Raw genomic sequence first — 27,341 nt, 5'->3', positions numbered from 1 at the left:
AAACTAAAAAACTGAAGGGAGATAAGGCTTGGAAAGGTGTTTCATAGGAAGGACAAAGAACATACACAGGAAAATGCATGAACAAGAGGGACAATGGCAAGGACAGGAACTGCCAGTGACAGGCTCAAGAGGAGAGGGACCTGGAGTTTCCCTCCTCTTTTGTAGGGATAGCTAAGTCCACCTCTGTGGATGTCAGTGCAGAGAGCCTTACAACCAGAACCCTGAATGAGGCAACACAGACTCAACACTCCTAAGACAGCTGCCTACTTTCCAGGGACACCCTGAGTGATGTCCCACAGTGATGACACCAGCCAGATGGTTTACAAAAATGATCCAGAAGCCAGCTGTGGTGACACATGCCTTTATAGTCCCAGCACATGGGAAGTGGAGGTGGGAAAACCAAGAGCTCAAGACCACCTCTGTCTACATAGTGAGGCCAACCTGGTTTTTAAAAGACCCTGTCTTGAAAAAAAAAAAAAAAAAGTGTTAAAAATTCAAAAAGTGGGGGGGAGGGCCAGGTCTTGTCAAAAGCCTAAATTTCTGAGTCCTGAGAAATAGTCCTTTGTGTTGATGCTGCCTTGGGTATCGATGAGATCACATGGTCATCCTGGATACAGAAATAATTGCTGCATTCCACGGATGATGCAGAAATGAAGGTAAAGGTGGATAGTGTCCATGACGCAGCACGGGAAACAGCAAAGCCACTGTGTGAGCTCTGAGTTACGAGCCGGAGGAGATGCGTCACATCCACAATGGACTAATAGAGACAGACTTATGGGGAGACAACAATGACTGCAATTCAGAGGGTGACATTTTTCAGGGTTCAAAGTTCACTAGCTCCCTTAAATCACCATCGCGCCCAGCAAATCTTTTTAAAACTTGTTCGGTTCACTCTGAGTCACCCTTTAACAGCCACACCTGTCCTGCTGAAGTTCCCAAGCCACCTGCGACTCCCGGATCATCCAGTGTCTGTCTGAATGTAGATCAAGGGGTCTCCGCAGCCCAGCTGTACCACAGGTGAGACTGGCCAGGTAGCTCTCACTTTGGCAGAGGGGATGAAGACATCTGCCAAACTCAACAGTTCATTTCGTCCTCTCGGAGGCCTGGTCTTACTTCTCACACCTCTCACGCTTACATCCTATTTTAACATGCGTTTTAACACTGTGGACATAGACAACTGACTCTCTAGTGCCGCTTTTATAAACACGGTAAAGCAAAAACTTCGGTGTTGACTCATTAAAACAAAGAGTGGGCCATCTAGTTTCCTGTCTCAAACGCCACTGTCAGCTTTCATTTGCCTCTCCCTTAAGACTCCTACAAAGAAAAGCAAATCTGTATCAGCTGTGGGGAACGACCATTCTCTACCCGGTCTGAGCCGCTAGGAACCATGTGAAGCTCCTGCGAGTTGCCACTGAAAAGAAATAATCAAAGAATTAAAAGCACTGGCACAGCTAGTTCTCCTAAATCGCTAGCCTGGCCCTCTGCCTCCTTGCTCCTTAGTGATGGAAATTTAACTGTTGCCCAAAGGGTGCTGAACGGGTAATAAGAAAACACAGGTGACCTCAGCCAGGAGAATCAGGCCAACTATAAACTGGGCAGATAATTCATCACTATGGTAACAAGCTCAGAAACAGACACAGAATTCAGCTCACAGGCACCATTTTGAAACGGGGGAGTGAAGTGTGTGTGTGTGTGTGTGTGTGTGTGTGTGTGTGTGTGTGTGTGTGTGTGTGTGTGATTTACACAGTACAGTACCCTGGGCAAAACTACAGACAACCCGGGAGGTGAAGGTGAAGAAGCGAAGCCACAGCTGTGACCCTCTAACAATTCAGGTCCTGAGAGGTGACTGGCTTCTTACTAGAAAGACTCTTGGAGGATCCTTGGGAACACTCTGCCGGGTGCTATACTGATCCACTGAACCTGAAGGGGAATCTGGAGGGTCAGCTTCACTCCCAGCAGAAGGCAGGATCCTTCCAAGGAGAACCTATAACTTCTTACACAAACACAAAGCCCAAGGACATTGCTTCTCCTATTTGCATTTCAGTCCAGTGAAGTTATTCTGATTGTGAATACAATGTTTAATATCTGAATTCCAGGGAGGTGATCCCTTCCGCTGCAGAGACGATACACACGGAAATGCTCAATGTATGGCGTATTTGTTTACCAGGCTTTGGAAGTCAATTGCAAGTAAATAAAATGTGCTGGAATCAGGCAGCTAAGAACACAAAACAGACGCGACTCGGAGGGAAGAAAATGAGCACACATCTTATTTCCTTCAGCATTTCGCCCCAGGTGGGATACACTCCACGCATGACAATAATGTAGTTTTAGTATCCTGTTTGTGAGAGGTTTTGTTAAATATTAGTTTCAAATGTATTTATTTTGTATGTGTGCGTGTGTGTAGACACACAGGTAAGGCATACACATGGAGGTCACATGACAACTTGCCAGCCCCTTGAAGGAGTTCTTATTTCTCTGTCATTTCTGAGGTATAATTTTGCTGGATAACAAATTCTACGCCACCAGTTTGCATTTGGTTTTGATACTACAGAGCCTCGCTCTTCACAGATTCTGAAAACATGGAAGTATGAAATTCTCACCCCATCCTTCTAAAAATGGCATTGTCTCCTATCCTCTCTGCTTCTGTTCAAGAGCTTCTCTTTGGGGGATTTCTGTACCTTGGAGAATGCATGCTACCTGTGGATGCTAGGGCGTCGCCCCCTGCTTGATGACAGCCATGGATTTTGGGAAATTCTCAGCTATTTCAATTTCAAATGTTTCTTTGACTCTTTTTTCCCCCTTATATTTCCATTATACATGGGTGTGCCTCTCTGGGTTTCTCAAAGTTTTAGACATTCTGCTCAATATTTTTTTTTTCATTTCTCTCCTTGCTTCTCAGTTTGGAAAGTTTCCATTTCCTTCTTCACGTCCCAGGATTCTTTCTTCAGCTTCAAGCATGCTATTTCTGGAAGCAAAGGAGTCAAAAGCACAGGGCATTTCTGATACAGCGTTTTTGTTATTTCTAACACAGCTTTAATTCTATCCTACAGATCTGAGTAATTTTGGTATATCCTGCTTTCATTTGAATTTGGTTTAGTGTATGTATATATGTGTGTGTGTGTATGTGTGTGTATATATGTGTGTCTGTGTGTGTGTCTGTCTGTAGAAGGGGATAGTATGTTCACAGGTGTATGTGTATATAAGGTATTATGTCTGAAGCAGAGCATATGTTCATGATGTGTGTGTGTATAGTGTGTATGTATGTCTATTGAAGGGGATGTATGTTCATAGGTTGTGTCTGTGTATATGTATGTGTGCAGAAGAGGAGTGCATGTTCATGGGTATGTGTGAGGCACTGCACATATACACTGCTGCACTGGCACTGTATGCACACTGCTGCACTGGCACTGTATGCACACTGCTGCACTGGCACTGTATGCGCACTGATGCACTGGCACTGTATGCACACTGATGCGCTTGAGATGTATGCACACTGATGCACTGGCGCTGTACACATATCCTGCACACTGATGCACTCAGCTTTACCTGAATGTTGGGGATCTAAACTCGGGGCCTCGTGGTCATGAGGCGTGAGCCACCCCTTGGTCCACACTTTATTTCTTGCAACTTGCTCCTTAACCTAGATTTAGACACGTGTTGCTTATTTCCAGTACTTTGGAGATTTTTCCATCATCTTTCGGCTGCCAACTTCTAGTAAATTCCTTAGTATTCAACGTATACATTCCCTGTGATCTCAACCAATACATTGTACAGACATATTCATTTAAAGCTACACTCCATATGACTAACTCCCCAGTTTTGCACACACACACACACACTTCCTGTATAATTGTTTCCAAATTTCTCTTGGGTCAGGAGCAATGGAGCATGCCTGTACTCCAGCACATTCAAGAGAGAGGTGGAAGATCATTACGAGTCCAAGACCAGCACAATCTCCACGATGAGTTCAGGCCAGTGAGAGCTACATAGTGGTACCCTGTCTCAAGTGTGTGTGTGTGTGTGTGTGTGTGTGTGTACAACATAGTACATTTCCAGAGACCTAGAGCCTTAAATAGCTCCCTATTGGCTATGATTACGCTCTCTCCTTCTCCCTGCCTCCCTCTCCCTTCCTTTTACCTTTTTCCTTCTACATCTTCCTTCCCATCCTCTCTTTGCCTTTGCCAGCTCACATTTCATTAATTCTACTAAAATCCCAAGGATACTTCTAGGACCCCAAGGGCTCTGTCCTAGTATCTGGGCCCTACCACACCATACATACACATACACCCTTTCAACATATACTGAGTATCCCTATTGAACCTACACACTATAGTCTTGAGGGACTTAATTTTCTAAAATCTATACACCAGGCCCTACTCATTACCAAATAATAGTTCATTTAAGATAACTTTCCATTTTCTGCTTTTATGAAAAGTTCATAAAATGCATCATCTAGGTAAGTCTGTTTTATAAAGAGCTGATCTATCTATGTTAAAATGATGTGTTTGTAACTGGATTTTTATAGGGTTTTCAACTTTGGCTATTGAAAATCACATTGATAATTATAGCCATCATTTAATCAATATCCGAGACCACACACATGCTCAGAACTTGATCAGACATCCACTCAACAAACACAAGTGTGCTGGTCTTGACTTTCTGCAACTAAGGAAGCAATGGCTTGAAATTCTTTGTCCCTGCCTGAGGGCAGGCATCAAATTCAGATCTTCAGAACTCTGAGATGTCTACTGTCAGCCACTGTGAGAATAACTTTGTCTCTTAGCATTTGATTCTATGTTGCCAGTTCAGAGTACTAAGTATCACAAACCACAGCTGCCAAGACAAATTGAAAAACCAAACTTTAATAAAACCAGCTGGCTCAAGATCACTGGAACCTGGAGGTAGCTTCAAAACCAAAACTCTGGGACAAACAGCCCTGATTTTGTGTGTGAAACTATGACCTCTTCAAAGATGGAGTTTTCATTCCCTCTGATGTCTTCTCTACATTAGCTGCCTTGGTTACTAAGGGCAATTACAGACCTGATGGTCAGACACACTGCTAATGAATGCCAGTGTGGGCTGCCCTCTGCTACCCATCAACCCTTCACTTCCCATTGTTCCTATAACAAGGTCCCCATAACCATCGCATTCCCAGGTTATGATACAGCCCACATCTACTTTAGCCCCTCAGAAAACAGGTCCCCCTTCCACAGGAACAAAAACGTGGAGACAACTGCATATCATTCTTTATCTACATATAAATAAGACAAATCTTCATGTGCACAAAATGCTATCGCTTCTAAAATTAATTCATGAATGATAAGCCTCGACATGACAGTCAGTATATTCCACTTCCTGATTTCACAAATGAATCTCAGGCAAGAAATTCTGTCAACAATATTTATCACAGGATCTAAAGGCTAGTCTTCACATGACAAGGAAATGAATCTTTGGAAGAAAATAGTTGAAACATTCTAGGCAATTTGTAACATGGATTTTTTTTTTTTGCTAGTTTTATCAAATCCTATAAATAGAACACTTGTGATCTTGAAAGCAAAATATTAAAGAATTTTAGAGTTAAACTCAAAACACAGACCCTCAAGTCAGTTTTCTACCATTAGAACTGTTTTTGCTGGCATCAGAATTTTTAGACTTATGTGAAGGTCATGCTAAAACTCAAAGTATATTTTCTGAATAGAAGAGCGATATTTTTTTCCTAGTATCCCTGCTAAAATGATTTCATCCTGTCTTTCAGCAAGAGTCGGTGATTCCAGCCATTCCTAATGCAGCAGTGAAGTGTTATCTCGCCCTACAGCCTGCACTCTCGGGGTCTGACATGCAGGACAGAGATAAATCGTGGGTGTGTGTTTGTGCGGAGACAAAGCAAGCTGCATGATTAATCACCACATGTCTGGATTTTGGACTGTTGCTTTTGCTTGTGTATTTTCTTGGGAGATGACACCTGGGACTTAATAAGCTAAGCAAGCACTATACCTCGTAGTTACAGCCTGAGCCCTGTGGTTACTCTTAAAAAAACAAGAGTATGAGGTGGAAATTTTCATCTTGTGTAGAAAAAGAGAAACATGAGCTAAAAAGTTATTTTTTTTCTTTTAAGTTGGTAAGTCCACCTTTTTAAGATTGAACTGGAAGAAGGGAAAGCTAAGGTCAAGCTGTGTACCTCATATAAGGCCAACATGAGCCACAAACACACAGCTCATAAGTGACCAATTAACCGGCTTCTCTGAAGCAGCAGTAATGTCAGTCAGGTAAGCTGACATGTGGCCAGGCCTGGACTTCCTTGTCTTAACAAATAAGACAGTACACCATGCACCGTCTCTCAAGCTGACCTACTGAACTGACTGGTCCTTATCACGCCTCATTCATTTGGAGCAAGTCCGCCTAAACAGAACTTCCTTTGGCTCCCCCCACAGAACCCCGCGGCAAGAATGACTAGTGCTAATCCTTTTCTGACACTTAGGCTGCCCTCGCGCCACGCCACGTCACACATGATAGCGGCTTAGAGCAGTGACACCGCCGGTAGACATGGTGTATATCAGAAGCTTTCTAAGTATTTGATGAAGGAGACTGTGAAACCAAGCCCCTCCCCCATCTCATACTCATTATCTGAATAAAAGAACAAACCGCGGATGACCTTTATAACTGTTTCTTCGAAGCAACCATTCCTTTCCTTCCAGCTTGGGAGAACACAAAGAGACAAGAATCAACACTTATTAAAGATACAAAAGAATCTAGTTTGCAACAACATAAAGAGAACAAAAAAGTTACCAGATGAGTCGGCCAAGCAATGATTTAGAAGGCCAATGGACAAAGAATTAAAACCATTGAGCCTGCTCTGGTCTTAAGGACAGCGCCCACAGTGATAATCATTGCTAAAAGCCTGAACACTACTCCTCAGTTCCTCAAGGAGGAACCAGGTAAACTGCGTGAAAACAATACAACATTTTGTTCTAGTCTATGACCCATAAATAGTCACACAGTCCATTAGACAAAAGATGACCAGACCAACTATCTACACAGGAATGACAAGTCTCAGGAAAGGCTTCCTGTCATTAGGGCTGCGCTAGGAAACTAGCTACTGGAAAGAAATAGAGCAAGCCTGCCCACGAAACACAATCTGGCACATTTTGGAATCTTAGACATACCTTCTAGGAGAATGAGGAAGCGTGGGTATGTGTGAAAACCTGAGCCCACACAGACAGAAGACCACATGTGCTCAGTGGGCTGAAGAACACCAACAGAAGTAAAGGAAGTAAAAAGAAACCAAACAAAAATATTGACGGTGATAAGAAACGCCTACTTGGTCCTCCTAGGCCTCATAGTATACTCTTGGAGGCGTCCAGATGAATGGCGCAAACCAGAGAAAGAAAAAGGCAGACACTGTATTTTCCCACAGCAGGCGAATGAAAGCCACTGAAAATATCATGAGTGGGCTTTTAACAAATCATTTTTCATAATCTATAGGTTGATAATTCCTAAGTATTTCCTAATAACAGAATTCTAAGAGTGCCAAGCATAAGTTCAGGAGCGTGCAATCATTCCATTTCCTTTCTTCACACCACTTCACACTTCCCTCTCCTGCCCTCCTCACACCGCTTCACACTTCCCTCTCCTGCCCTCCTCACACTTCTTCACACTTCCCTCTCCTTTCGCCTTCCTCACACTTGCCCTCTCCTGCCCTCCTCACACTGCTTCACACTTGTTCCTCCTGCCCTCCTCACACCGCTTCACACTTCCCTCTCCTGCCCTCCTCACACCGCTTCACACTTCCCTCTCCTGCCCTCCTCACACCGCTTCACACTTGCCCCTCCTGCCCTCCTCACACCGCTTCACACTTCCCTCTCCTGCCCTCCTCACACCGCTTCACACTTGCCCTCTCCTGCTCCGAGCTACATTTTCAGAAAATATAACAATTATTCCATAAGCAGACTCACCTCAAGATGAAAAGAATTTCCAATTCTTGTGCTTCTCCTTCAATCCAGGGAGCGCTGTATCACATATAGGTGGCCTGCATATGAAAATAAATGACAATGATAAAATAATCACTTTGAAAGATAGTATGCAAACAATAATTGCTTTTGCATGATAAGTGCTTGATTCTCTTCTACTATGAGGAAAAAAAGCATGAAGGGTGAGGTACCAGGGTTAGTTCATCACCCCAAATCCTCTCTGACTTGATCCTTACTGGATCTGAGATGTTCTATATGAACTGAGATTTAAAGGGGGATTTGAATGCACGTCTAACCCTAAATGCAGCAGGTAGTTTATTTGCATATTTCAGTGTTTCCTAGCATTCTATCAACTGAAAAGAGGCCTATTTACATATGTCCCACGTACAACCACACAGGTGTGATCAACCCAAGGCCTTTAGACAAACATAGCAACAAAATTATCTAAATTACAGATCACTGTTTGAAAATTTCATGCTATTTGGTTGTAATTTATATTATAAAATATACTTTAAGGAGCTGGGAAAACAGCTCAGTTGGTAAAATGCTTGCCATACAAGCATGAAAAAGTGAGTTTGATCCCCAGCACCCATGTAAAAGCTGGATACAGTGACACACGCTGTGGACTCAGTGAAAGAGATGGAGAGAAAAATCCTTGGGGTTTTGCTAACCACCAGTCTCCTCGATTCAGTGAGCTCCAGGATTGGGAACAAGGTAAAAAGTATTCCAGAAAGACACTTGACATACGTGCATCCAAAACTATTTATCATCTTGAAGTTCTCATATTTCAAAAACCCTATCTTAATTTGTATGGCTTGATACCTAGAAAATCTACCTGTTTGTAAATCTAAAATTCATATTACTAAATGAACCTGAAAATGAGACATTACTATAGTTAATAGGAACTCAGCTCGATGACTAGAATCAGCAATGCAGTATAAACAATTTTATAGTAAAGACTCCCCAAAAATAGCTCACAGCTCAATAACAAATACGGCCAAACAAAGACCAAATTTTAATACTTCTTGGTACTATAATAGAGTATGAGCAAGAGGCTGCCTGCGGTTTATCTCTCAACAGTGTTAACAGCTACTAATAGTCAATGTCTACAAACTTCAACTCAAGGGTTGCAGATGGCAGCATTAAGCAGGCTGGAACATCTGAATCAAGCTTCAGAGGCTTTCTGTCTTTATTCCATAAGGCACCTGACACTGGGCATGGCACTGTGTGGGTTCAGCCCCACATTCTTACTAAACATGACTTCCATCGTGCCCACAACAGCCCTGGGCAGGAGGCTCTTTTGATGTGGGAGTCCCCACTGTGTGCTATGATTACCATTAATGAATAAAGAAAATTCTTTGGACCTATAGCAAGGCAGAACTTAGGTAGGCAGGGAAACCTAGGCTGAATGCTGGGAGAAAGAAGGGTGGAGTCAGAGAGAAGCCATGGAGCTGCTGCCAGAGTCAGACATGCCAAAACTTTGCCAGTAAGCCACTGCCACGTGGCGATACACAGATTAATGGAGATGGGTTAAATTAATATGTAAAAGTTAGCCATTAAAAAGCTAGAGCTAATGGACCACGCAGTGATTTAGATAATACAGTTTCTGTGTGATTATTTCAGTTCTGGGCAGCCGGGATGAACAAGCGGCCTCCTTACTACACTCTTTAATTAGCCGGATGTGGCCAAGGACTAAATGAGGCATGCAGACATTAAGTCACATGTCTAAAGTGGCCACGGTCACCACAGAACTAAACTGTGCAGGCAGGACAGTCTGTCTTCAGAACTCATGCTTCCACAGTTGGTTCTGGGGCTAAGTAGGTGGCAGTGCCACTGTATTTACAGAAGCCGTGCTCCTCACCCCACGTCGAGCTATTATCAACACATGCCCCTTCAGAACCAATGCTTTTCCAGGGTCCAATCAGTTATCAATACACCCTTATAGAGAATTTCACTCTACGACTTTACTCTGTGAGTGCTTCTCATAAACACGTCAGGATCCACATACACCTCCTACCACAAAAAACTCAGAAATGAAAAGTTAAGCATGTATCCAATTCTCCTTCTTATAAGTTGCACATTACTGAAACAAACGATAAATAATAATAAGGTTTTCTATGAAAATATTCCAGGTTTAAAAAAAAAAATGAGTTAAGTTGGCAATGGTTATATCAAAATTGGCAACCCCTAATGCCTGAGTATTTAGGCAGAAGAGTAGACAGCATCTGACAGAGGAAAACAACCACACAAGATTTTCTCTCTGGGAAAGGAGGCATCCACTGTGCAGGTATTGTACTTACAGTCCGATGCAAGACCTGGAGGGAAAGAAGCAAGATGAAGAGGAAGAAAGAGGTGAACAGAAACAAAGAGGAAGGAAAAAGAACCCCCCCCCACACACACACAAGAGGGGCATGTTAAACTAGTAAAGGGGTGACTGGAATCACTGAGTATTAGGAAATTCCACGGCGCAATGAACCTGCTTCAGCAAATGGACCGTGGAAAAAATAGAGGGGAGGGAAAGCAGAGAGGCATTTCCAATTCCTATGACTCAGGGGGCTGCGTCAGGATGGTGGCTCGAAGTCTATGCCAAAAAGACTGCTATGAAACTACTAACACGCTGTTCACTAACTAATACCTAGGAATCTTAGGGCTGTGGTCATGAAATTAGAGTCAAATCACAAAGCATTTACAAAAAAAAAATATTGTTGAAATTGGTTTGACTTCATAAAGGAAAACATAAATGAAATGATGGCACATGGCTGTAACTCCAGCACTTGGAAAGACTTGAGAAAGGACTGTGAGGTCAGGGCCAACCTGGGCTACATGGTAAGACCTTGACTCAAACATAAACAACAACCACCTGAAGCAGGTCAGGAACAAAGCAAAAAGTGTCAAGGATTAGCAACCTTTAGAAGCTATGCTTACACTGGGTTCATTCTATTATTCTAATATATATGTGTATATATATATATATATATATGAATTATTCTATGATATAGACTTTTAAAAAACAAGGAAATATACATCAAAAACTGGTACCTCACATAATAAAATAGAAACATTAAAAATAAGTTAAAAATTAACCACATGTTCCCAGAAGGCAAAATACTTGCTTTCACTAAATAATAACAGTAACCAACTCTTCAGCTAGAAGGTATTTCTTGAAATAGCTCACTTGATGTGCTGCACTTTGCCTGCAGTAACAGCTGATGTCTCATTATGAATATGGGTACATCAAAAACAGCAATTTCACTGCCAAGTAAATGCTGTTTGAAACCAACAGAAAATTGCCAGGCTCTAAGGGCTTGGTTTTGTTGGTGGTTGATATTTTTAAAGGATTTGTTTTTATTATTTCTTCATATGTATGCATGTGTATCTATGTGAGAGTATGTGTACATGTGAATGCAGGTACCTGAAAAGCCAGAAGAGGGTGCTAGAGCCCCTGAAGTTGGAGTGACAGATGGTTGTGAGCTACACAACTTGGCTGCTGGAAACCATACTTGGATCCTCTGTCAATTCAGCAAGTGCTCCTAACCACCAAGCCACCCCCCCACCCCTGTGGGTGCCATTCACTTCCAAAAATTTTAGTCACCTTTTACTGGCACAGAATACCTACCGGAGGACACAAGATGAACTAAGTGGTAAGTAATGATCTACATTCTTCACGATTCCATGATGCATTTGTCATTTAAATTATTATAAACCCGTCTGAGCTGATGAGCTAGAATTGTACATAAGAAGGTGAAAAGTACAAAGATTTTGAAGTCCAATTTTGGTCTTACCCCTTATGAGCTTTTTCTTATCTCAAGCAAGTTCTAGATTTTTCACCTGCAAGTGTGGAAAATTTTTCTTCCATTCAGTGTGGTGAGTCAGCATTCAGTGTGGTGAGTCAGCATTCAGTGTGGTGACTCAGCATTCAGTGTGGTGAGTCAGCATTCAGTGTGATGAGTCAGCATTCAATGTTATGAGTCAGCATTCAACATGGTGACATAGCATTCAATGTGGCAACTCAGCATTAAATGTGGTGACTCAGAATTCAGAGGAAAACAGTAGAATCCTCACCATTTTGTGTGCAATCATGCTTAAATATGGAAATATATATATATATGATGACAGATCTCAAATATTTTACTATTTTATATAAGCAGCATTATTCTCAATGCCTAACATTAAATATTTAATAGCAAAATTTCAAATTATCAGCATCTAGTCATGTTCTAAGAGTTAACTTAATTCTTATGCTAGCTCAATTAGACTCAGTTCTAGAAATGCCACAGCAATAGTCCCCATGATTATAAATGAACATCAAGAAATGCATTTGAAGCCCATTTACATATTGCAGCCTGGAGTAGGCCTTATGTAACCAACAAGGTTTTGTCTGCAATCTAAATTGTAGTCTATGCATAAATGTCACTAGAAAAATTTAAATATAGACTTCTTTGATGGCTGATGTGACTGTCACGCTCACACACCTGGAAAGAGGGAACTTCAACTGAGAAACTGTCTCCATTAGAGCAGCCTTTGGGGGTGGCTTTGGGGTGCTATCCTCATTGTTAATTTATGTAGCAGGGCCCGGTCCACTCTGGTGGTCCCGAGCCACATACGAAAGTTATTTAAGTAGAAGGAAACGGGGGGCGGGGGAAGGAGGGGAGAAGACAGAGCATACAAGAGAGAGAACTTCCCAGCAAGCAGCTTTCCTCCATGGGTTCCTGCCCCGACTCCCTTCAGTGATGGACTTGGAATGAGACATCTAAGCCAAATAAAGCCTTTCCTCCCCCAGTTACTTTTGGTCAATGTCACAACAACAGAAAAGCAAACTAGGATGGTTTCTTCCAGTAGATCTACCCAAAGTTACAACACCTACACACCTAAAGAACACCTAACGAACTTAGATTAAAACATACCTAAATAACAAACTGAACTGAGAGAGCAGCCTCCTGTTATTAGAAAGTCCCCACCTTCAGAAATAAAGTGGTAGCAAAGAACAGCTTTCTTTGAGTGACAGGACTTCCATCATGTTGAAGCAAACAGCATTTGTTTGCAGTTCTGTCTCACTGTCAGATACAAGAGCCAAAAAGGAGAGAACAAGACAGACAAGTTTCCTGTGACAGCAGTTCCTGCAGAAAGCCTGGTAGCAGGAAGTGTTCAATAAATGCCTGGGGTGAGCACACCCCACTTCCAGCACCTGTGGATCAAATCCGCAGTGGGCTGGATATGCTCTGATTTTGTCTCCCAAATGCTCACAGACAGGAGGCTTGGTGGTTCAGCTTTAAGAGTTTTGTGGACGGTAAGTGGGTCAAGTGGTGGGGCAGACCATTGCCCTCAGAAGAGATTAATGCTGGTCTCACAAGGCAGCTAGCTCACCGTCTGTCTGCTGAAGCTCGCTGTTCCCTGTCCTGCATATGATGGCTGTCACAAACACTCCCATCATGTAACATGGCCTGTCACAAGTCCCTCACCAGGGGCGAAATCAAGAAGCTGCCCCTCCTTGGATTTTTAGCCTCTAAAACCATGAACTAGATCAGCCTCTTTCTTTGCAAAGTATCCAACCCCAGGTATTTATTACAGCATCAGAAAGTAGTCATACTAGAAACTCATGAGGCGGTGCATAATTAAATATTACATGTGGAAATTACCCACCAATCTGGGATTAGAATCTCAGGAGACTTTCACTTGAGTTTTGCTTCTATCCCTCACTCACAGAGGCCACATTTCCTTCCACTCTTTCCTACCAGAACAGACTGTGTCTCTGCAGCCAAACCTTTCCAATCCTAGAACCTTCAATATGCAGGAACTTATGCTTATTCCCCCTTTAAAATATTTTAATTAATTCATACATGCATACCATCGATATATTTTGGTATTTTTCACTCCTAATTTCCCCAAAAATCCTTAGACATACTCCCACCCCCTCCCAACTTCATGTATTTTTTTTTAGTGACCCACCAAGTCCAATATGTGTTGTCCATATCATGGGTGTGAAGCCATTCATTTACCAGGGGCCACACCCTTTATAAAAAACTGACTCCCCTTTGCAGAGAAGTCATCAATTGTCACTGCTCTTTGGCTGGAGTGGAGGCTCATGAGCCCCTCCCATCCCACTATCTAATGTTTCCCAGCTTTACCTGGACATATCCCATATAGGCAACTACAGCTGAACTGCTAAGTCTTCTCCCCAGGATTTTACACACGCGATACGTCAGGCACATGATCTATGTTGGAGCATGCTATCTTCACAGTCGCCCAGTCACTCGGGAGTACACATTACTCTCATGTTCTAGTGAAGAGCTGAGGTCTAAGGAGGTTCTAAAACCTGCCCAAGGTCAGTCCCAAAGTCCTCGAGCAGGATTTGCACGACAGCGGAGTTTGCATTCTCCATCTGTCTCCTGAACGGGACGTTGTCAGTTTGGGCATCGACTTTACTGCATTAAGGGATACCTAGTGAGCTGGTGGGGCATCGTTTCTGGAGGTCTGCTGAGAGGGGTTCATCTACCCTACCGTGGACAGTCACCATCCAGGCGACTGGAGGTGTAACTGGAACACTGAGGGGGCAGAAGAATGAATTCTTCCTCTCTTCCGGATCAGGGATGTACATCTTTTCTTGCCTTTGGATGTCAGAGCTCTGTGTACACTGAGACTCAGGTCTTCCGTCCCAGGCTCAAAAGCCCGCCTTAGTCTTCCCCAGTACTGAAGCTCTGTACTGTTAGTCAGAGCTACTGATTTCCCTGGTTCCCTAACATGAAGACAGCCCGTGGTGGGCTGTCACAGCCTGCGGTCTTGGTAGACAAATCCCCTCATCCATCGGTAGCTCCATAGCTCTCTTACTTCCTTCTCTCTGGAGACCCTTGACTAACGCAGCAGGATACCAGTAAACAAAGCTTGTCACAAAAACCTCGAAAGGTCCCTTGAGGTCACTTCAGTTGTGTTAATGAGTTTTTAAAAAGCAACATTAGTGTCCTTGTGGGAGCCAACACTGTTCCTTCTCTGACACACAGAAAACACTAGGCAGCAGAAGTTAGTCTCAGGTGGCAGCTAAGTAGACGATGTTCAAAGGAAGAAACCCTTTGACTAAAGACTAGAAAAATTCAAATTAGTAGATTGCCATCTCATTGTATAAAGGTCCAGTATTGACTAATATATAAGGCTTAAAACTGTAGATCATGGGGCTGGAGAAATGGCTTAAAGGTTAAGAGTTCTTGCTGTTCTTCTAGAGGGCCTGAGTTTGGTTCACAACACCCATGTCAGGCATCTTAGAACAGCCTGGAACTTGGTGGGATTTGTGACTCTCTTATGGCCTTTGCAGGTATCTACACTCATATGTGTGTACCTGCGCAGAGACACGTAATTAAAAAGAAAAATAAATCCTGAAAAATAAAAATAACCCCATAGATTACATGCAAGCACACACACTAAATTACCTAACAGAAAGAAGGTTCTGTGGTACGAAGGGGCCCTAGGACCTAGATGCCAGATGGAAGTCTGCCTAAAGCCAGGAGAAACGGCACAAGCTCAAGAAGGAACCAGTCTTTCCCAGGTTCTATTGTTCTGTTGATCACTGCCTTACTTTAGGAAACCACTTATTAGCACTCTGAGCTCAGTTCCCATGTACATAAAAGAGAGGAGTCATCCTCTTAGCTGGAGAATAGAGAAGTACAGTAACACACCATGGTGTCTACAGCCAGCTGGGGCGTATCTACAGCACAGGCAAAAGGGAACAGTTAAAGTATATTCAGAGGCCTCCGTGTTCCGGAGGAACGCCAATCAAGAAAGGTAACAGTGAAGAGGGCTTTCAGAGCCAGCAGCACAATCGGACTCTCTTCCACGGCAGAGCTCTCTTGGGAAGGAAGAATTGAGAAAACTGGGCATCAGTGTGACCTGCACAGGCAGGTGCAAGGCCCTGTCTGTGCTCAGGGACATGGCACCCACTTTCGGGAGGGTGGGAGCTTCACCATGTTGGCGTCTACCTTCACATTTTTAGTATCTACCTTTGAGCTTGCTTTCTGTGCCTGTCACAACAACACAAAGATTAGAACCTGGGCTCACATGCAGCCCCATGTCTGGCTTCCTCCGCATCAGGGTCTGTGACTGGGGAACAGGGAGAAGAGCTGGGTTGTGGTATCACAGTTCTCTAGTTTGGTGTCTTGGTTACTTTTCTCACTGCCCCGACTAAAGAGCGGCTAAAGAAAGAAGGGTTTGTTTTGGCTCAAGGCTTGAAAATGTTTTCCGTCAGGACCAACAGCTCGACAATAAACACACAGAGAGTTAATATTAATTATACTTAGCCTTGTTATGAGCTACCTCTTACAACTTATTAACCCGTATTTCTTATCTGCTCTCTGCCACATGGCGGTTGGTACCTTTTTTCAGCACAGCACTTTCATCTGGCTTCTCTCCTCATCTCCCAGAGACCCCTTTGACTCCGCCCTTCTTCCCAGCATCCTCTCAATTTGGCTCTTCCACCTAACCTCTTTCTGCCTAGCTACTGGCCAGTCTGCACTTGGTTAACCTGATCAGAAGGTGCCTTGGCAAAGACAATCTTCACAGTGTACAGAAAGGTTATTCCATAATACATGGTAGGGAAGGCATGGTGGCAGGAGGAGGATATGGTGGCCACGCTTCCTGTGACATCAGGAAGCAGGAGGAACACTGGTCCTCTGCTGTGGGACAATGGTCTGTACCCTGTCACCTGTATTTTAAATAAACATTGATTGGCCAGTAGCCAGGCAGGAAGTATAAGCGGGGTGACCAGGCAGGAAGTAGAGGTGGGACAATGAGAATTCTAGGAAGAGGAAAAATTCAGTCTACAGTTGTCACCAGACACAGAGGAAGCAAGATGTGACTGCCTTGCCAAAAAAAGGTACCAAGCCACGTGGCTAACACAGACAAGAATTATAGGGTAATATAAGTTATGAGTTAATAAGAAGCCTGAGATACTAGGCCAACCAGTTTATAATTAATGTAGACCTCTGTGTATTTCTTTGGGATTGAACGACTACAGGACTGGGTGGGACAGAAATCTCTGTCAATAAATGGTGCCCAATGTGTGGACAACTGCATCCACAGAAAACCTGAGAGAGCTTGGGAAGTAATTCTAGACACAAAATAACAGCGTTAAGCATGGCTTCTTGGTAGCAGCAATTTCTCGGGTTTGCTTTCTTTGCTAGGGGCAAGCTCATCCCATTTAAGAGAAGTTTCCTGACTCAGCTTTAGCTACAAAACCTTGCAGCTCTTTTAAGAGATCCTGCCACGAAACACTAAAATGGTATTAATGAAAAGCTGACTGCATCGTGGCAGGGACCTTGAAACACTGCAGAGTTGTGGCAATAAAGATGGCCCTGGCCAGTCCCTCTGCCATGAGGCTAGGCTCTCAGAAAAAAGCTAAGGATGGGCTGGATCCAGTTGTTAAAGCCACGGCTTTAATCCTAGCTATATCGCTTAGCAAATTAAAGACTCATGTGGTCAGAAAAAGAGAGAGATATAATAAAGATAGATTCAAATACAAAGAAAACCTGTGAATGGTTTACTGTGTGTTTAAAAATATGTGTAGGCTTGGGAGGAAAAAAAAAGGATAAAGTCCTTTAAAAAAAAAAAAAGAGAGAGAGTAGTTGGGTGTGGTGGCACACACTTTTAATCCCAACACTTGGGAGGCAGAGAGAGAGAGAGAGAGGGATCTCTGTGAGTTCAAGGACAACCTGATCTATAGAGTGAATTCCAGGACAGCCAAAGATACACAGAGAAACCCTATCTCAAAAAGCCAAAAATTAAAAATAAAAATAAAAGAAATAGAGGTTAAAATAAAGCCACGTAAAAATGAAAAATGGCCCAGATGTCTGAGTTCTACATCCAGAACAGTTCAAAGACTGCTGCCTGAGATGATCAAGCCTCACAGGACACTCCAGTCAGGACTCGATCATAAGTCTAAATTTTCTTTAGGTCCCCATAAGATTATCAGTGCCCCCAATCAGCAGGAAGTAGCCTGGAAAACTATGCCCACATTCCCCAAAAAAAATGGATTATGGATGTTTGCCTTTGTTTAAAATGTTGATTGCAAGTTGTTATGGATAATGGTCAGGAGAAAAGCTAAACAAAGGATATTAGATTCAGAGTTCTTATTAGTAAATATTGTTTCATGTATTTGTGAAGGCTGGAGGAATGTCTCAGTGGGTAAGGTACCTGCTGCACAAGCCCCAGAACCCACATGACACTTGCCCAGATCCCCAACACTGGGTAACATGGAAAGGAGGACCCCAGAATTCTCTGAGGAGCTAGCAGAAAAACGGCCAGCTCTGGTTCAGTGAGAGGCCCTATCCAAGAAGAAACTAATTAACTGGAGAGTAATAGAGGAAGCTACACAATGCTGCCCCCTGTCTTCCATAAAGAGCAGTACACACACACACACACACACACACACACACACACACCACACACACACACACAATCTTTTGTAATCTAAAAGCCGAGCCATTCCCTATTTTAAATAGTATAAACAGGAAAGGCTACCTGCCTCAAAGAACTGACTTTAGAGGACTTTAAAGACCTCTAACTGCTCACCACAGGCTGAGTTAATCATTCAACATACGCCAGTCCTTGTCTGAAAACAGACTGGAAGAGGAAGCTTGTCCGAGCATTTGTGCAGACACTCCCCAGCACACAGCCATAAAAGACATCAATATTGACCATCTCACTCCAGCGTGGAACTCCAAGCCTGGAAACCCCCATCTTCACTGCAAATAGCCAAGACCGACTTATGAGGAAAACAGAACCAGATGGCTGGAACACTAAGTGTTAGACATTCTGGGGGTGGGGGAATCTCTGAGCTCAGAACTTTGTGACTAGGTATCCTCCAAAGAAGACCCTTTAACAACCCCCCCCCCCCAAAAAAAAGGCTGTTTAGCAATCACTGCTAACAAAATAGACTTTAGTACCCTTTCACTGGCCTAAGAAGGTAACAGTGTCATTATTCCTAGCTTTAAATTTTCCATGAACCATACAGAAGACAGCCCAGGTTATCCAGCTTCTAAGAGAAACATCAGCTACTGTTGCATCTGACTCCAGCTGCCAGGTGGAGTGCTGCCTACCTATAATCTCAGCACTGAGGAGGCAGAGGCTTGAATCACAGGGAGTTTAAGGTCAGTCTGGGCTACATAGGGAGTTCAAGGTCAGCCTTGAATACATGAAAATAAAAAATAAAGTAAACCACATCTGAAGAAAAAAAGGAGAAAGGAAGAGATAGAAAAGAGGGAGGACAGAGAAGGAAGGTATAGGAGGAAGGGGCAGCAGGTGAGGGCAGGGAGGAAGAAGGGAGAGGAAGGAAGGGTGGAAGAGAGGAATACAATTTTAAACAACAAATGACGAATGGCCATGACGAATGCATTGCTCAAATGAAACTGGCTAACACGACTAAACAGCATTACAGTCGTGACAAACAGTGTGCTCATGTTATACAATCTCACAAAGCCACGCACGGTGGCGATGGCTGATGGAACTGTAAATCTCATTGATATTTTTATTGGGAATGTAGGGCCAGCAAAGGTCTTCCAGAGGCGAACCAGTCTATACCAGTTTCTTAACCAGGTAACGTCATTTAGTGACACATATGATAACATTTTGATGGTGGCGGTTCTCTCTCTCTCTCTCAGCAGCAGTCACACCGAGACACTGTAGAATTATACTGTACATGGCATGTGGTCTTACAAGGCAGTCCTCATGATCTACAAAGCCTAGAAAAGCTGCCTCACGCTGCTGCACAGGGAGTTCTGGGCTAGTTTGGGACACAGAGAGAGACTCTGTCTCAAAACAATAATAATAATTCAAGATTGGCAATGTTTGCTAATTAAATTAGCACCCAGCTTTCTAGGGTGCCCTATGCTGAGCCTCGACAAGTATCTCCCCCTGTGTGATGGTTACTTCTGTCAACTTGAACCAACCTAGAGTCACCTGGACGGAGTCTCAACGAGGGATTGGTTAGACAGGTTGGTCAGCAGATGAGAGAGATCCTGTCTTAACTGAACTGAGCTGAGCACAAGCCTCCTGTGAGTGGTACCGTTCCCTGGGCTTGAGTCCCCAACTGTGGCCTAGTAAACAAACTCGAACTGAGTATTAAGCATGCATGCATTTAATTCTCTCTCCACTTCCTTGTGGATGTGAGGTCACTAGCTGCTTGCATTCCTAAGGCTGGGACTTCCCAAGAGTGATGGATGGGGCATGACCTGAAATTATAAGTCAAATCACCCCGTTCTCCCTCAAGTTGATTTTTTGATGGGATGTTTTATCACAGCAACAGAAATGAAACTAGGACAGTCTGGAGCCCACAGTCCATGAAAATCTGGCTCCTGAGAGTCACTTGAGACTAACCCCGGGGTCATATCCATCTACGGTCAGGAGCTCCTGTATGATGGTGGTTATTCTAACAGTGGACTCAGTGACTGTTCCGAAACTTCTCCTCTGGCCTCAAAAATCCTCAAACAGCTGCGTTAACAAGGGCTGCTTTCTTTACCAGTGCCTCCATCCTTTAGAGTCAATTCACATGGAGTAAAAGTGCTGGGGGGGCGGGGGAGGAGGATGTAACTTCCCACACAGAGTGACAGAGGTCACCTCGGCAAACGATGCCTAGCACAGTAGCCCTCCATGACACGCCGGCTTTTCTTCCTAGAGATATTCAATTGGTGAACACACATGGGCCTGTTCACTCCGAAGCTTCTTTGCTCGGGTGTTAGGCTTTAGTTATTTAAGTGATTTGAAGTACATGGTCTCTGTACTTCTCTGAAGTACGTGGTCCATACCAATGCTGTATGGAAGTGGTAATGAACACCGTTGGTGCGGTTTTATGGAAGAACTTACTCTTCATATACAAACAAGCTCGCTCCTTACTCATTTTTAAGCATCAGAACACACGATTTTATGAGTAGCTGGCTAACTCGAATAGGGCCAATTTTGAACTTTTGTAGGTAGTATGATATTTGTGGGGAATGGTGCTGAGAAACCCCCTCGACATGAACAATGATGTGTTAGTTAAGAGGTAGCTCTCCATGAACTCCGTCCCCCACAGCAGCCGGCACCAGACTAATGAATGTGTCTTCAGCCTTCATTCGGGGAGCCCTTCTTCCCACTGAAGGTGGTAGGTGAATGCAGAGACTCAGGGCTGCAGAGAGCACTGAGAATGATGAGCAGGTGAGTGCTCCGCCCAAAACAAGGCTGTGATTTGAATGAAAATGGCCCCCACGGGCTCATATTTGAATGCTTGGTCTCCAGTTGGTAGAACTGTTTGGGAAGGGTTGGAGGAGGTGTGGCCTTGTTGGAGGAGGTGCGTGCCTAGGTGCAGGCTTTGAAGACTCAAAAAAGCCTAGCACCTTTCCCAGTGTCTCTCAGTGTCTCATGGTTGTGTCTCAAAATAAAAGCTCTCAGCTCCTGGTCCAGCAACACGCCTGCTAGCTCACCTCCATGTTCCCAGTCATGATGGTCTAACTCTAACCTCCTTAAACCATAAGTTCCAAATGAAATGCTTCCTATTATAAGTTGCCTTGGTTATAGTGTGTTATTACAGCAACAGAAAAAGTAACTAAGACAGAGACAAATATACCACCCCCACTAACGCTCAGAAAACATTATAAAGGGGGGTAGAAATTATGAAAGGGCTGAAAGTTATGGAGAAGGATTGCAAAATGCCATGTTCTGGGCAAGCCATTGTGATCACAAATCCACTGCTACTGCAGAAGCATGCACTCTGTATAAGAATGGCTTATCAACAGTGAGGCAAGGATAGAGGAAGGGCTTGGGGCCCTATGGAGCTATTCGTGTTGATTGACTCAGGGAGTCACAGCCTTCAGTAATATACCCACTGGTAACCCTACCAGGCTCTAATGGATAATCCTCAATCCAATGGTCACACAGATGTCCCTAGTTAAATGAAATGGTCATAAACCAAAATAATAAAAATAAATAAATAAAAGAACCATGAGTGGAAACGGACAACAGGGTTTGGGAAGAATGTGATGAAACTGTAGAGTACTGTGGACCAATCTTTGTACGCTGTAAATATGTGTTATTCTCATTGGTTAATACAAAAAAAAAAAAAAAAAGCTGACTGGCCAATGGCCAGGCAGGATTTCTGGGGCAGAGAGAACGCTAGGGAGAAGAAGGGCAGTGTATGATGAGACACCATGAGACACAGAGCGAGCAGGATGGAGAGTATGCAGATGAGGTAAACGAGCCTGGTACAGCACACAGAGTAATAGAAATGCGTTCGTTTAAGTTAGAAGAACTAGCTAAAAAACAAGCCTAAGCTATTGGCCAAGTATTTATAGTTAACGAGAAGTCTCTGTGTGGTCATTTGTAAACTGGCTGGAAGGACAGAAAAGTCTGCCTCCAGTAGAGCACATGTATGAAAGTGTCCAAGAACTAAATTCATTTTTTAAAAAAATGGATCAGTGATTAAATAACCTGGGGAGATTTTGTCCCCCCCCCCAATACCTTTTCTTTCCCTGGAGGCAGTAGATTCACAGTAAGAAGGATCATTGGGACAGAAGTGCCATCTAGCGATCCAGAACCTGCGGGGCCCTGATTTTCACACTGAGCGGGACAAATAGTCATATTTAAGGAAAGACTGTAGCACCTTGTACACACTGAGGAAGGAAGTGAACTTGCTGTCAAGAGGCCTGTTCCAAATTTCACCACTTAATAACCCATAGTTAATGTCAAGACTCATCACCTCCTGGCCTAGGAGTCCTTATCAATCACATGCGGGTCACTGAAATAAGCCCACTGTGGAACAATAATGAAAGTCTTTTGAAAACTGCAAAATGCTATACAAATAGACATTTGGATATTATGTAAGCCACAGTCACAAGCCTAATGTTCACCAATTCTAACAAATTTTTCTATTATCAAACTAACCTACCCCGAGGGGAAATTGGAGAAGCTTAGAGTAGAAAAAGAAGAATTCTTTTTATGATGCCCATTTTTCTAAGTCTCAGTTTCCACATCTTGCTTTGCTTTAAGTAAGACACGCAAAATTCTGCACAATTACTTCAGGCAGTTAAGTGTCTGAACACCTTTTCACAGAGCTCCCCAGGGAGAGAGGTTCCGCGGCTCCCTTGGTATTTTATTATGGATCTGAACATCCTGGGCAGGGGAGAAGTAGGCAGGCAAGTTCTTGGTATTATCCCTATTTGATACAAAGAAAATTAACTACCCCAAGTTGGTTGAAAACACCAGACGCCCTGATTCTATTCTGCAACATGATGTATAGCGGGTAAAGGCGTGCCGCACAACAGACTCTATTTTTTCTCTTTCAAATTTCCTCCTTGAGAAGGGATAAATGCCCAATGCCCAGAAGGGGAAATAGGAAAAATCTGCTTTCCAGTTTTCATGATTGAATGCTAACGCCGACACCTGCTAACCAAAGCTCTCCGATGCTTCCTTCTATGACACAGAAAACATCAGCTTTCTGCTGCGTGTACCTGTTACCGTTCTGTCAAGCGCCTGATGAAGGCGAGCATTGAGGGAACTCTAACCCACACCAGAAAGGGAATGGAACTGTTCTCAAGCTCCACACCAGTGTTCGTTGGAAGAGATGGAGTGCAGGTATCCCCATTGTTTATGAGACATAGGATTGCATGTCTGCTTGTGATTATACCCAAGGCTGCCACTGAAAAGCAACACAAGAAATACGTGGTTAAAACAGCATCGTTTCCAGTTGGCGAGATGGCTCCCGTGACAAGGTGTTTGCTGTGACAACATGAGGGCCTGGAATCCTGATCTCTAACCCCTTCCACCCCCCACCTCTTAGCCTCCCCACCCCACCCCCTGTAAATAGTTTACCATGATGGTAGCCACCTGTAATCTCAGGGCTGAAAGGCAGAGGGGGTGAATCCCACAGTCAGCCGGTCTAGCCAAGTGGTAACCACCAGGTTCAATGAGCGCGTCCATCTCAAAGGATAGCGTGGAGAGCCATAGAAGAAATCCTACATTGACTGCTGGTCTCCACACATGCACATATGGGTGTACACCCACACAACACCTCGCCCTCCCAAACACACATACACACACACACACACACACACACACACATTGAATCTGCATGGAATTCTCCTTACAAATGAGAATTTTTTAAAAAAAAAAACTATATCTTTATTTTTGAGGTTCATACAGTGACCCTTTTTTATTTTAAAGCCATTTTTTTTATTGATTTCATTGAGCTCTACTTTTTTCTCTGCTCCCCTCCCTGCCTCTACCTTCCCCTTCAACCCTCTCCATGGTCCCTAGGCTCCCAATTTACTCAGGAGATCTTGTCTTTTACTACCTCCCACGTAGATTAGATCCATGGATGTCTTGGTGCCCCATTATTTTAATACACCGTGCTGCTATTGTCATTTCTGCCCGTGGTATTTCACTGACAGGTCACACATCAAAATTCTCACCTGCTTATTGTAGTTTGGACTGTGAAATGTCCCCAGCGGCCACACATGTTCAAACATAGTCCCTAGCTGATGGTACTGCCTGGACGAGTTGTGGAACCTTTAGAAGGTAGAGTCTCACTGGAGGAAGTAGATCCCGGGGGTGGGTTTTGAGGTCTTATCCCAGCTCCATTTCTTGTCTGCTCTCTGCTTCCTGGTTATATCTGCAATATGACCAGATACCCCCACCTTCTGCCACCACAATAAGTACCATTCCCATGATCATACGAGAGACATAAACCCTTCCCTTCCCTACCTAAGTTGTTTGTCCGTGTGCATTTTGGTCAAAGCAATGAAAGAACTAGTCAACCGAGCTACCATCACTATCCAGATGGTGACAAGGAGCAGAAAGGACACCTCCAGACTCACCTCTGAAACGCTGAGTACACATTTGTAGAATGAATAAATCCCATAACTTTTCTAGTGCCTAAGTTCAGTTCTAAACAGAAAACAACCTCCCTAAAAGAAGAAACCACATCTCTCCCTTATTGCTCTTCCCTTTGCTTCTGGGAATGGAGCCGTGCCTGCAGCGGGGACTCAGTAAATGTTTGATGATGACAGTAATGGTATCGGCAAGGAGAAAAACGAACCTGACCGAGACAGCATACATCAAAATGAACACAAAATTAAGTGAGCAACTTTATATCTGGAGACTGCGAACCATCAGTCTCCTTTATTCCTTGCTTTCCAACGCTGCCTAGGGGTCAGCCAGCTGCATTTGCGCAAAGTCTAGCAGGCTGTGCTGTTTTTCTAGAAATTGGGAATCTTCTACTATTGGGCATTCGCATTTCAGAAACCTCAAGCCTCCTGTCTTTTGCCCCTTGGGTCCAAGACTTCAGATACTGATCTCCTTCTGATGCTTCCTGCTGGGGGACACCTGCTTCCAACCTGCTGGGCTCTTGGATAAAGATAGAAAGACAGCAACAAGCCATGACTGACGGTGATCTCCCACCCTGCAGGGTACCCACCTGTCACTTTAGCTAGCGTCTAGTGTGCACTTGGCATGGCCCTGCCCTCACCTCATTCCAACTCCGGTCTTAGCTCATAGCTGGCAGAAGCACTATTCTTGACTAGCAAGCCTAGCTTTACACTCTGCCCTCATGGCAAACAGATCACACACATGCACACACACATACCCCAAAACAATTTCTGTTTTCATATGAAACTTTTCATTATAGTCTGGGAGGATGGAACTCCATAAGAAGTCCAAATAGTTGATGAAGACAAACCTAAAAATGAAATTACTTCACATATATCCATCAAGACACACTCTCCCCCATGATTTGATCACGGGTTGTGTTGAACGTGCCTTTTACGTCCCTGGGATATTGATCTATGGAAAACAAACACTCTTAAATGTCTAAGGCAGACCTACTTGGCTAGACACAGCAATACAAGCCTATATTCCCAGTATTTGGGAGGCAGGGCAGCCATATCAGAAGTCCCAAGCCAGTCTTGATTATATAGCCAGTGTAAGGCCAGCTTAAGAGCCTATCTTAATTACTTAATAATTAATAAAGAAAGATAAGTCAACTGAACCAGGCTACACTGCAGAAGTCTAGTACACACAGGTGAATATGCCACCTAGAAAACCTTGCTCAGTTCTGCGTTCAGAAGCCTCAGCTGCAATTAACCCCTTAACAGCCAAGCATGGAATCTAGGGATATATTTCATCTCTTGTACTTAAAGAACAGGGTACTTATATGATGTGGGAGTGTCATATATCAATCTGTTGATTTCATTGGTTAAGCAATAAAGAAACTCCTTGGCCCTGATAGGTTAAAACATAGGTGGGAGGAGTAAACAGAACAGGATGCTGGGAGGAAGAGGAAGTGAGCTCAGACTTGACAGCTCTGCTCTCTGGAGCAGAGATGCCAGGCTCCGCTCTCCCAGGCAGCTCCAACCCAGGATGGACGTAGGCTAGAATCTTCCTGGAAGCGCACCTTGGGGTGCTTACACACATTATTAGAAATGGGCTAGTCCAGGTGCGAGAATTAGCCTAGAAGAGGCTAGATAGAAATGGGCCAAGCAGTGCTTAAATGAATACAGTTTGTGTGTTGTTATTTCAGGGCATAAGCTAGCAGGCGGCCGGGGTGCTGGGGACACAGCCCCACCGCTCCTATTTCAACACTTATAACCACAACTTCTACTCAAATGGTATTGACTAGCGAATTGCTGTGTGTCAACATGCCAGCTAGCCACTTAAGCATTTTTTAAAGACATTTCAGAGTCATATCCACCAATTTACATCCTGGACTTTATTCAAAAAACCATGCCTTACATAAAAAAGACGACTTTTAAAAAATATATCAAAATGATGTTCTTTCTGGCTCCTTCAGCTTAAATGGGTGCTCACTCTAAGAACAGAACTCTGATTACAACAGACAGGAAGAGGAGAAACGATCTAGAGGTCACAGCCAATCCTGGGACAGCAAGGAACAAACCTGACCTCAGCACTCAAGACTCCACCTGCCAATCTCAGCAACCCCAGCATCTATTCCTTCATCTAGCAGAACATATGTGGACTTACAGCAGTGAGCATGTTGACAACCATTCCAGTCCATAAAAGCTCACAGTCAGGCCCATCAGTGCAGGGTGCCCCCTCATTCTCATGCAGCAAAGGATTGGCTAAATGCAGATGCAGCTCCAGACACGAGCCACAGAGCCACAGTCCACCATGGGGCGGCATTTCTCATGGATGAAAATAAGTACTGCATTAGTTGCTTTCCTTATTAGTGGCAACAAACACCTCACAAGAAGCGACTTGAGACGGGAAGGTTTTCTCTCCGCTTACAGTTCAAGGTGGCACAGTCCATCACTGCCGGAGTCAAGGCAGCAGGAGCAGATGGTGGCTGGTGACCTTGCACTCATGGTCAGGAAGCAAAGAGAGACAAATGCTGCTGGCTGCTCAGCTTGACTG

General features: G+C 43.8%; 1 protein-coding gene and 1 long non-coding RNA gene across 5 annotated transcripts in view; both read right to left on the bottom strand.

The window, feature by feature from the left end:
• Eps8 (EGFR pathway substrate 8, signaling adaptor) overlaps positions 1 to 27,341 on the bottom strand; it is a 180,711-nt gene that overhangs the window by 109,472 nt on the left and 43,898 nt on the right. For all 4 annotated transcript variants that reach the window (XM_050135196.1, XM_050135194.1, XM_050135195.1 and 1 more), the window contains one exon: positions 7,953 to 8,026. The gene's annotated coding sequence lies outside the window, so the exon portion shown is untranslated. The remainder of the gene's footprint in view (positions 1 to 7,952; positions 8,027 to 27,341) is intronic.
• Positions 1 to 27,341, bottom strand: part of LOC126497291 (uncharacterized) — a 421,870-nt gene that overhangs the window by 373,245 nt on the left and 21,284 nt on the right. The gene's annotated exons all lie outside the window — the stretch shown is intronic.

The sequence above is a fragment of the Alexandromys fortis genome, unplaced genomic scaffold (assembly GCF_014885135.2).
Source record: "Alexandromys fortis isolate MF-2015 unplaced genomic scaffold, M_Fortis_MF-2015_v1.1 scaffold_21, whole genome shotgun sequence".
NCBI classification, from domain to species: Eukaryota; Metazoa; Chordata; class Mammalia; order Rodentia; family Cricetidae; genus Alexandromys; species Alexandromys fortis.
This window is presented reverse-complemented; position numbering and strand designations above follow the sequence as displayed.